At 40.7% G+C, this 12,597-nt stretch overlaps 1 long non-coding RNA gene across 1 annotated transcript; it reads left to right on the forward strand.

The window, feature by feature from the left end:
* Positions 1–7,039: 7,039 nt before the first annotated feature.
* Positions 7,040–9,832, forward strand: LOC135555101 (uncharacterized). Its single transcript, XR_010457826.1, has 2 exons — positions 7,040–7,359; positions 7,594–9,832. It is a non-coding gene; the product is annotated as an uncharacterized LOC135555101 (long non-coding RNA).
* Positions 9,833–12,597: the final 2,765 nt, after the last annotated feature.

A 12,597-nucleotide genomic window follows, 5' to 3' on the forward strand; every position in this document is an offset into this window, starting at 1 on the left:
AAGGGGAATACAGAGTGCATGATTTGTAAAAAAGACTGTCCTTCCTGCTGCATTCAAGATTTCAGTCCTATTAACTATTCCAGGTACATCCCAAAGGGCAGCCTATTCCCTATATAGTGCAGTACCTTTGACCACTATATAGGGAATAGGGTGCCATTTGGGACACAGATTAGGACTTCCTTCCAGTAGACCAACATAATGCTATTCACATGAACTGGCAATCATCAGCCAAATAGCCTAAGGCCTGTGTACTTTAGACTATTTGACTAAGAATGACTGACATTTACCTTGCAAATGACAACATCAAATAAATTAAAATTGTGTCACATACGCTGAATACAACAGGTGTAGTAGACCTTACAGTGAAATGCTTACTTGCAGCCCTTAACTAACAATGCAGTTAAGAAAATACAGAAAAAAAGTAAGAGATAAGAAAAACAAATAATTAAAGAGCAGCAGTAAATAACAATGCAGGGGTTACCGGTACAGAGTCAATGTAAGAGGGCACCGGTGTTGAGGTAATTGAGGTAACATGTACATGTAGGTAGAGTTATTAAAGTGACTATGCATAGATGATAACAGAGACTAGCAGCAGCGTAGAGGGTGGGGGGTGCAAATAGTCTGGGTAGCCATTTCATTAGATGTTCAGGAGACTTATGGCTTGGGGGTAGAAGCTGTTTAGAAGCCTCTTGGACCTAGACTTGGCACTCTGGTACCGCTTGTCGTGCTGTAGCAGAGAGAACAGTCTATGACTAAAGTTGGCTGGAGTCTTTGTCAATTTTTAGGGCCTTACTCTGACACCGTCTGGTGTAGAGGTCCTGGATGGGATGGCAGGAAGCTTGGCCCCGGTGATGTACTGGACCTTACGCACTACCCTCTGTAGTGCCTTGCGGACGGAGACCGAGCAGTTGCCATACCAGGCAGTGATGCAACTCGTCAGGATGCTCTCGATGGTGCAGCTGTAAAACCTTTTGAGGATTATGCCAAATCTTTTCGGTCTCCTGAGGGGGAATAGGTTTTGTCGTGCCCTCTTCACGACTGTCTTGATGTGCTTGGAGCTCTCAACCTGCTCCACTACATCCCGTCTATGAGAATGGGTGTGTGCTAGGTCCTCCTTTTTCTGTAGTCCACAATCATCACCTTTGTCTTGATCACATTGAGGGAGAGGTTGTTGTCCTGGCACCACACGGTCAGGTCTCTGACCCCCTCCCTATAGGCTGTCTCAGCGTTGTCCGTGATCAGGCCTACCACTGTTGTGTCATTGGCAAACTTAACGGTAGTAATTAGACGTGGAGGTAAGGTGTATGTCAGGTTGCCTGAGGAGGGAAAGCGGTTAAGTCTTGAAACCAAACAGAATACATAATACCGGGCAACCCTTTTTGTATTGTAATACTAACGATGAAAATGTAGAGATGAGACACGTCCTTAATGACACCCTCTTCCTTCAGGATGCACATGCCAGGCGGTGTCTGAGAAAGGCCTGAACATTTTTCAGACTTCAGCCACCTGAGACATGCACGGTCCTCCATGCTCCAGTCCGGCACATGGTACTGGTGCATCAAGGCTCAGACCAACAGACACCTAAACAGCTTCTATCCCCTGGCCATAAGACTGTTAAATGGCTAACTCCTACTGCGCCCCCTGAGACCTACGCTGCTGCTAAAATGAAGACAGATACCAATGGTATTGGCAATGAACAGCAGCATAATGGTAATATATATATATATATATATATTATATATATATAAAATCAATCTAATTTATCCTGCTACTGGTCACTATATTGCTCCTGTTTACATGTATACATTACCATAAGTATTTAAAATAACATTAGGAACACCTGATCTTTCCATGACATATACTGACCAGCTGAATCCAGGTGAAGTTATGATTCCTTATTGACTTCACTTATTAAATCCACTTCAAATCACTGTAGCTGAAGTGGACGAGACAGGTTAAAGAAGTATTGAGACATGTAATGTGTATGTGTGCCATTCAGAGGGTGAATTGGCAAGGCAAAATATTGAAGTGCCTTTGAACAGGGTATGGTAGTAGGTCCCAAAACAGGTCATTGATGAAAGAGGACAAAGGAGGCTGACACAAATTGTGCAGAGCAACAGACAGGCTACAGTTAGTCAACTGACAGTCCAGTACAACATTGGTGCCCAAAGATCCATAAAAGAATGCACAACTCATCGTACCTTGACATGAATGGGGTATGAGAGCCGATGACCATACAGAGTTCCACTTCTTTCAGCAGAAAACAAGAATCTGCAGCTGCAGTGGGCTAAGGAACAAAAACAATGGACACTGGTGAATTGGGGCGGCAGTGTAGCCTAGTGGTTAGAGCATTGGACTAGTAACCGAAAGGTTGCAAGTTCAAATCCCCGAGCTGACAAGGTACAAAATCTGTCATTCTGCCCCTGAACAGGCAGTTAACCCACTGTTCCTAGGCCGTCATTGAAAATAAGAATTTGTTCTTAACTGACTTGCCTAGTAAAATAAAAAAATAAAAAATTGCCTGGTCTGATGAATGCTGGTTCCTGATGTTTCATGCTGATGGGATGACTAGGGTATGGAGAAAATCACATGAGTACATACAGGGGCACATGCAGGGTGGTGTTCAACATTGTGTGATGGTGTGGCATATGTTTTCATTGCACACATTGGGCAACGTATGAATGCCACAGAATACCTGAACATCATTGCCAATCAGGTGCATCCCTTCACGGCAGCAGTGAACCCATACGGGAATAGATTTGTTTCAGCAGGAAAAAAGTTGACAACTGTTGACACAACTGTGGGAAGCATAGGAGTCAACACGGGCCAGCATTCCCGTGAAACGCTTGACACCTTGTAGAGTCCACGCCCTGACGAATTGAGCCGGTTGTGGGGGGCAAAAAATGGGTGCAACTCAATACTAAGATGGTGTTCCTAATGTTTTGTACACTCAGTGTATACTGTACCAGTCACTTTTCAGCTCTGTTTACATGCATATCTGCCTATCACTCTCACAATAACATGCACGCACACACCAATTATGCTGATGCCATACTGTTTAGTAGTATTATCAGTGGTGTAAAATGCTTAAGTAAAAATACTTTAAAAGTACTATTTGAGTCATTTTGGGGGATATCTGTAAATAACTTTTTTATTTTGTAATTCAATACATTCTAATAGAATATAATGTACTTTTTACACCATACATTTTGCCTGACACCCAAAAGTACCTCATTACATTTTGAATGTTAAGAGGACAGGAAAAGGGTCCAATTCACACACTTATCATGTCAACATCCCTGGTCATCCCTACTGCCTCTGATCTGGCAGACTCACTAAACACAAATGCTTACTTTGTAAATTATGTCTGAGTGTTGGCATGTGCCCCTGTCTATCCATAAATTTTAAATGAAAAAAAAACAAGAAAATGCTGCTGTCTGGTTTGCTTAATAAGGAATTTTAAATGGTTTATACTTTTACTTTTGATACTTAAGTATATTTGAGCAATTACATTTACTTTTGATACTTAAGTATATTTACAACCAAATACTCAAGTTGTATTTTACTGGGTGACTCACTTTTTCTTCAGTCATTTTCTATTAAAGGCATCTTTACTTTAATTAAAATATGACAATTGTGTAGTTTTTCCACCACTGATTGTTATTTTTATTTATCCTGCTACCAGCCACTTTCTCCTAATCCCCCGCCTACATGTACTTATCTACCTCAAACTACTCCAATATCCCTGCACATTTGGTATTGACACCATCCCTTTAAATAGCTTCCCCCTTATTCCTTATTATATAGATAAATTATATATATTGATTACTGCACTGCTGGGTGGAGCGTGCAAGTTGAACATTTCATTGGACTTTCACTGTGCATGTGACAAACCTGAACAGAACTATTCCCTATGTAGTGCACTATTTTCCACTCGGGCCCTTGGTACTCTGGTCAAAAGTAATGCGCTATATAGGGAATAGGATTCAATTTGAGATACATCCATTACCAGCAGGCTGAGGTGGGACCATTGTTGATGGCACATCATTTGGCCAATGTGAGCAGGGTCAAGCTCTCTGAGTATGATGACCTCACACACGTACACATGTTTACATCTCTTGGAAGTTTACATACACCTTAGCCAACTACATTTAAACTCAGTTTTCACAATTCCTGACATTTAATCCTAGTAAAAATTCCCCGTTACAGGTCAGTTAGGATCACCACTTTATTTTAAGAATGTGAAATGTCAGAATAATACTAGAGAGAATGATTTATTTCAGCTTTTATTTCTTTCATCACATTCCCAGTGGGTCAGAAGTTTACATACACTCAAATAGTATTTTGTAGAATTACCTTTAAATTGTTTCACTGATAGAGCTGGTGTAAGTAGGTCAGGTTTGTAGGCCTCCTTGCTCGCACACGCTTTTTCAGTTCTGCCCACAAATTGTCTATGGGATTGAGGTCAGGGCTTTGTGATGGCCACTCCAATACCTTGACTTTGTTGATCTTAAAGCCATTTTGCCACAAGTTTGGAAGTATGCTTGCGGTCAATGTCCATTTTTTTTTACACCTTTATTTAACTAGGCAAGTCAGTTAAAAACAAATTCTTATTTTCAATTACGACCTAGGAAGTGGGTTAACTGCCTGTTCAGGGGCAGAACGACAGATTTGTACCTTGTCAGCTCGGGGGTTTGAACTTGCAACCTTCCGGTTATTAGTCCAACTCTCTAACCACTAGGCTACCCTGCCGCCCCATTTGTAAGACCCATTTGCGACCAAGCTTCAACTTCCTGACTGATGTCTTGAGATGTTGCTTCAATATATCCACATAATTTTCCTGCCTCATGTTGCCATCTATTTTGTGAAGTGCACCAGTCCCTCCTGCAGCAAAGCACCCCCACAACATGATGCTACTACCCCCAGCGCTTCACAGTTGGGATGGTGTTCTTTGGCTTGCAAGCCTCCCCCTTTTTCCTCCGAACATAACGATGGTCATTATGGTCAAACAGTTCTATTTTTGTTTTATCAGACCAGAGGACATTTCTCCAAAAAGTACGATCTTTGTCCCCATTTGCAGTTGCGAAATGTAGTTTGGCATTCATATTTCGGGCCGATTTTGAAGCAGTGGCTTCTTCCTGAACGGCCTTTCAGGTTATGTCGATATAGGACTCGTTTGACTGTGGATATAGATACTTTTGTACCGGGTTCCTCCAGCATCTTCACAAGGTATTTTGCTGTTGTTCTGGGATCGATCTGCACTTTTCGCACCAAAGGACGTTCATCTCTAGGAGACAGAACGCGTCTCCTTCCTGAGCAGTATGACGGCTGTGTGGTCCCATGGTGTTTATACTTGCGTACTATTGTTTGTACAGATGAACTTGATAGATTCACACATTCGGAAATTGCTCCCAAGGATGAACCAGACTTGTTGAGGTATCCAATTTTTTTCTGAGGTCTTGGCTGATTTCTTTTGATTTTCCCATGATGTCAAGCAAAGCGGCACTGAGTTTGAAGGTAGGCTTGAAATACATCCACAGGTACACCTCCAATTGACTCAAATGATGTCAATTAGCCTATCAGCTTCTAAAGCCACAATTGTCTGGAATTTTCCAAGCTGTTTAAGCTATGCTTTGTTAATAAGAAATGCGTGAAGTGGTTGAAAAACTAGTTAATGACTCCAACCTAAGTGTATGTAAACTTCCGACTTCAACTGTATTCCGTGCATCATTTCACATGCATGCTGCAGTCCTTAGAGTTCTTTCTGTTATCTGTCAAATGCTGGAAGTCCTACAAACATGACTATACACGGTAGTAACTGTGCCGTAACTCACTTAGATGAAAAAAACGAAATGTATAGCTACTTCTAAGCACAAGAACATTGTCTTCTATATATGAGGAATGATACTTCTTAAGGTTTGTGAAGCAAGAGGAAAGACATTTGTAAAGAGAGTGAAATAGTACAGTGTGTTTTACAGGACCTTTTGTAAAGCGGGTGAAACAGACAGAGACGGTATGCTAACAACTCCAAAAAACACCGTTCACAAACAAGATGAATCCTGCAGATTTTAGAACGCGCATGCGAGGAATCGCTGCGAGAAAACACACGCACGTTAAAAGGATTACATGAAAAGTCAGTGTGCTTGCACAAATTCAAGAAGAACCTGTTCACAGATAAATTTATAGTACATACAACATGCTCATAAAAACAACATTCCGGGTGTGTGGGTGCGTTGTTTGAACGTGATCTGTGACTGGTTTTAGTAGGCGTGTCTTGAAGTCACAAAAATCTAAAGCGTTGACAATGGGAGACATGGGCTGGACCACAATCCCTGACACTTGACTTTAGACCGGCGTAATGACACTTAGCACACAAATGAATATGTGATAAGTCATTATTATGCTGCCAGAGACACAGTAGCTACAATAGTTCAAAAATAATACTCCACAGATTCCACTCTGGGACACAGGTCAGACTTGAAGCTCACAATGCCTCGTGGTCAGACTGTTGAGCATGCACTAATGCACAGCTACTCCAGGCATAAGAATAACGAAAAGTATTTTTTCATGCAGCGTGCAATTTACAGGCTACACCTGAGTGAGTAGTAAGTTAAAAGGTTAGTAAGGTCGACCCTAGTTCAGATTTTAAGAACAGTTGGAACTGGAACATCCTTTCCTTATTTGGAAGGATGAGAATGATCCAATCATGGCATCATCAGTAGCACTCTGAGGAAGGGGTGGTGGTTGGGGGTTGGGGATGCATGATATCATTCGCTATCACACCACTGCAGAGGGAGAGTTCCTCACGAGGCCGACCGCCTGACTGACTGCTTATCACTGCTAACAGAAGGCAGAAGTAGAGAGGGGACAGAGGGGAAAAGGGAGGGGTTGAGAATATCAGAACAGGAATGCCACCCAACCTCCTCCCCCTCTGTGGTCTTTGGAACTTCCCAACGCCCCAGAGTTCTGTGGCTGTGAATACTGAGCGTATATGTACAAACCTCTTCCCCCTCCCCTCTCTCCTTCCGCCCCACCGCTCTCTCTGTGGAGAGGGCAAGAGGGTCAAATGAAGGAGATGTGGTTCTCATAACAGACCAGCATGACTTCTCTCTTCTTGGAAGCCACCGGGCTGACTGCTCCCTGCAATCCTGCACGATTACTCACCTCTAGTCCTTCTTACAACTCACACAAAGGACAAAGTCGGAGGCTGTATACAATGCAGTGCATGCACACACATATATTCAATTGAGCAACATGGGGAAAATAGTACTACTGTTGAAAGCTATTTCTGCACTGTAAAACGTAACTGCCTGACTCATTAAAGAAATTGAGTAGCGGCTTCTCAAACATCTCCAAAAGGTCAGTAGAACTCAAATCATGAAAGTGGTACCAACTCATTATGTCAATAAGATTTCTTATCGCTTAATATGTTTGAGTACTGTTCACAAATATTAAGATATTGAGTAAATATAACTTGAATTATTTGTGTTCTGCTAAAGTTGTTTTTAAAAGTTATGATTTAATATTTTAAAAATCAGTATAACATCAAATAAGTTGTTCTTACTTTATGTTTTATGTCTTTACAATATAAAGTAGTAGTCAGACACATTGATATTTGAAGACATGTACAGCACCCGGTGTCACAGGAAGGTCAAGGAGGTCATTGAGAACCTCAGCCACCCGAGCCGTGACCTGTTCACCCCGCTACAATCTAGAAGGCAGAGACAGTACTGGTGCGTCAAAGCTGGGACAGAGAGACTAAAAAACAACTTCTAATCTCCAGACTGTTAAATAGTCACCACTCGTCATCCTCTGCACCATACCATACCCTGAACCTTAGTCACAGTTACTAGCCGGCTGCCACCCGGTACTCTACCCTGCACCTTAGAGACAGCTGCCCTATGTACATAGTCATTGAATTGGTCACTTTAATAATGTTGACATACCAACTTAATATGTATATACAGTATTCTAGTCAAGGCTCATCCTATATAACTCCTGCTGTACACACATTTTCTATTCATATATTGTCCATACATTATATACATACAGTGCTTTGAGAGAGTATTCACACCCCTTGAGTTTTTCCACATTTTGTTGTATTAAAATGTTTTTCAATTGTCTGTTTTGGTCAACGATCTACACTAAATACTCTAAATGTCAAAGTGGGAGAACATTTTTACATTAAAAAAAACATAAAATTAAACAATTATATATCTTGATGAGATAAGCATTTAACCACGAGTCAATACATGTTAGAATCACCTTTGGCAGCAATTACAGCTGTGAGTTTTTCTGCGTAAGTCTCAAAGAGCTTTGCACACTTGGATTGTATAATATCTGTCCATTATTCTTTTAAAAAATTCTTCAAGCATTGTTAAGTTGGTTTTTGATCATTGCTAGATAGCCATTTTCAAGTCCTCCCAAAGATTTTCAAGCCGATTTAAGTCAAATCTGTAACTAGGGCACTCAGGAAAATTCAATGTCGTCTTGGTAAGCAACTCCACTGTGTATTTGACTTTGTGTTTTAGGTAATTGTCCTGCTGAACGGTGAACGTCTCCCAATGTCTGTTGGAAAGCAAAGTGAACCAAGTTTTCCTCTAGTATTTTGCCTGTGCTTAGCTCTATTCTTTTTCCTTTTATCCTAAAAAAAACACCCTAGTCCTGACAAGCATACCCATAACATGATGATGCAACCCCCATGCTTGAAAATATAAAGCAGTACTCAGTGATGTGTTGTGTTGGATTTTCCCCAAACATAACACTTTGTTTTTAGGACAAAAAGTACATTTCTTTGTAGTATTAGTTTAGTGGCTTACTGCAAACAGGATGCATTTTTTTAAATATTGATGTATTCACTCATTCATTCTATACAGGCTTCCTTCTTTTCACTCTGTAATTTATTTTCATATTGTGGAGTAATGGCAATGTTGTTGATCCATTCTCAGTTATCTCCTATCACAGCCATTAAACTCTGTTTTATAATCAACATTGGCCTCATGGTGAAATCCCTAAGTGGTTTCCTTCCTCTCCGGCAACTGAGTTAGGAAGGATGCCTGTATCTTTGCAGTGACCGGGTGTATTGATACACCATCCAAAGTGTAATTAATACCTGCACCATGCTCTAAGGATATTCAATGTCTGTTTAGTTGTTTTACCCATCTACCAATATGTGCCCTTTTTTGCGAACCATTGCAAAACCTCCCTGGTCTGAGCGGTTGAATTTGTGCTTGAAATTCACTGCTCGACTGAGGAACCTTACAGATTTTTGTATGTGTGGTGTACAAAGACAAGGTAGTCATTTAAAAATCGTTACGTTAAACACTATTACTGCACACAGAGTCCATGCAAATGTTTATATCTGAACTTTTTAGGCTGAACATAACAAAAGGGTTGAATACTTGAATGGTTGAATGGCTCAAGACATTTCTACATCTCATTTTCTTTACATTTGTAAACATTTCTAAAAGCATAATTCCACTTTGACATTATGGGGTATTGTGTGTAGATTAGTAACACAACATTTAAATATAATACATTTTAAATTAAGGCTGTAAAAGGCAATGAGTGTAAATGCTTTCTGAAGTATTTATATTCCGGAATTGGACGTTGCTTGTTCTGATATTTCTGAATGTCTTTGTTAGGTATTACTTCACTGTTGGAGCTTGAAACATTAGCATTTCACTGCACCTGTGATAACATATGCAAAATATTTGTATGTGACCAACAACAATGTATTTTATTTTGAGTTTTTTTTTAAAACACTTGATTTATCTGTATTGTGCTGATATAGAATGATTATTTTATTGCACGTTATAAATACTTAATAGTGCCACGTGGCTCTTTTTTTTCGAGGCTTGAGGGCAATTCAAAATGTTTTGACTTCATGATACTTTTACAAAAAAATATATGCATGTCTGAAGAAAGAAAAGTATATTGCTAAAACAGATTTAACTCGTTTATTGTGCTATGATGTGTAATTGGTCATGATGAATGATATCGAAACCGTCGAGCTAACTGATGTTCAATAATGAGACAAGCATTTCCCACCATCAACAAGGTCATGTGCATCACTCTTAACAACAGAGGCTAACGTAGCATTCTGTAAGGCTTCGAGCTCTAGCTCCAGTTATTGCTAGAGAAATGGGCAAGATAAACAATGTTAAACATTAGGACATGACCACTAATCAGAAATACTTACTACTTATACTTGAATTCTTTTTTTTTAAATTAAGGTTAGTAATTTAAGTACAGTACATGACCAAAAGTATGTGGACACCTGCTCGTCAAACATCTCATTCCAAAATCATGGGCATTAATATGGAGTTGGTTCCCACTTTGTTGCTATAAATGAGGTCAGGGTTCTGTGCAGACCAGTTCTTCCACACCCATATCGACAAACCATTTCTGTATTGACCTTGCTTTGTGCACGGGGGGGCATGTTTTCATGCTGAAACAGGAAAGGGCCTTCCCCAAACTGTTGCCACAAAGTTGGAAGCTCAGAATAATTTAGAATGTCCTTGTATGCTGTCGCGTTAAGATTCCCCTTCACTGAAACTAACGGGCCTAGCCTGAACCATGAAAAACAAACCCAGACCATTATTCCTCCTACACCAAACTTTACAGTTAGCACTATGCAGTCATGCTGGTAGCATTACCCCGGCAAACCCAGATTCGTCCATCGGACTGCCAGATGGCAAGGTGTGATTTATCACTCCAGAGAAAGCGTTTCCACAGTCCATTGGCGATGAGCTTGAGAACACTCCAGCCGACGCTTGGCATTGCGAATAATGATCTTAGGCTGATCGGCCGTGAATATCCATTTCATTAAGCTCCCGACGAACAGTTATTGTGCTGACATTGCTTCCAGAGGCAGTTTGGACCTCGGTAGTGAGTGTTGCAACCGAGGACAGACACGTTTTCAGACACGCACTCAGAGGTCCTGTTCTGTGAGCTTGAGTAACCTACCACTTCACGGCTGAGCCATTGTTGCTCCTAGACGCTTAAGTAACTTCAACCCTTATAGTTCAGAATACATAATGCAATTTAGTGTCAAAATGTTCATAAAACAGTTAAGTAATTACAATTTAAAAAGACGACCATAGGGGTGTTGATATCACTTTATTACTTTAAGTATTGAACACTGAAATACTTTGAGTTGGTGACTCGAAAGGTTCTAGGCAACAGGGTTCCACAAAAAAAAAGGTGGCTAGCAGAACTTTTTAGAGTGTGTGCACCGTGCTAAACTTGGTATACAGTATTTGAGGGTCAGTGCAGACAAGATGCACATGGGCAGAATGCAAAGTCAGCATAGGAAAACTTCCTTGACCTTCTCCACATGCTGTACATTCAAAGACACCATTCATACAAAGCTGCTGCATATGTTCCTAATTTACTCATGGTCATCTATTCATCATTCGGGGATCTTCAAGAGTATCCTAATATCTGCAAGTGTAGAAGTGCACACTTAACTCTGATGATCACCTAAATCATGCATTCATGTTAATGGAAGATTTGGGGAAAAAAAAAAACTCTAGTTACCTGCACAGATCTCGTGTTAGAAATCAGGCCTATGATATGTGTAGTGAAGATTATGTGGAGATCTGAACCTTGTTGTTGTATTAATCTTGAACTTTAATGGCACATGGATCATGACCAAGCATTTTCTTGGAAATCGTCACATGACTAGAACAAACTGAAAACGAAACGGATCCTCAAACACAAGGCCAACATCCCCTTTCTCCCAGTGAGACTGAGAATGTCAGATTACAAGGAGAGAGAGAGAGAGGACAACTACTGCCCTTTACGTGCATTAGATTACACGATGTACAGTTAGATTTAAAAAAGTTTGCAGTGCTTAGTGTGAGTGAGGGCGGTAATAAATTCCTTTTTCTTTTGTAGGGCAGGAATCAGCCGACATAAAGTTTATCACACTCTCTCACATTGCATTTGTGTGTCACAGGCTGAGAGCCAAGTTTGTTTCCCTGATTCACAATGACATGACTTGCCTAGTTAAATGAAGGTTAACTACAGACAGCCCGGGATCCCACTGGGTTTCGTCTTAACGAGAAATCAATGAGGCGAGCCCTCCCGCGCACTCGCACTCAAATCACCCTTGGGGTGACTGTGACCCCCTCACGCGAGTGAGGAATATCGAAATACGCAATGGAAGGTGGTGATCCCTACAGCTCGTCTGAGAGAGCTGACAGGGGAAGGAAAACATTTTTTTTCAAATATGATTTTAATTCACATCAGGAAGTTGCTAAAACAGGAGCAATTTGTCACCTGACCAGAAGCCCGTCCGAAAAACACAAGAACAAACAATGCAACTTTTGTATTTGGGGCAAATACAAACATCAAATGATCACTATGTCTCCAATTGACATCAATGCATGACTGACTAGGCTAGTAAGGATTTGCCAAATGGAATGAATAGTATAGTGAATTTTTCCTAAATTGGTTCAAATGCTCTAGCGTTGACCTCATTATAGAATCAGTGCCTATTGGAGTGTATTACCACAGGGGGGTTGTTAACAGGTTGTAATGGGGCTGTGTTACACTGATAACAACCAGCAAGGGAAGCAAGGAGACCAGAGA

The sequence above is a fragment of the Oncorhynchus masou genome, chromosome 15, assembly GCF_036934945.1.
Source record: "Oncorhynchus masou masou isolate Uvic2021 chromosome 15, UVic_Omas_1.1, whole genome shotgun sequence".
NCBI lineage: Eukaryota > Metazoa > Chordata > Actinopteri > Salmoniformes > Salmonidae > Oncorhynchus > Oncorhynchus masou.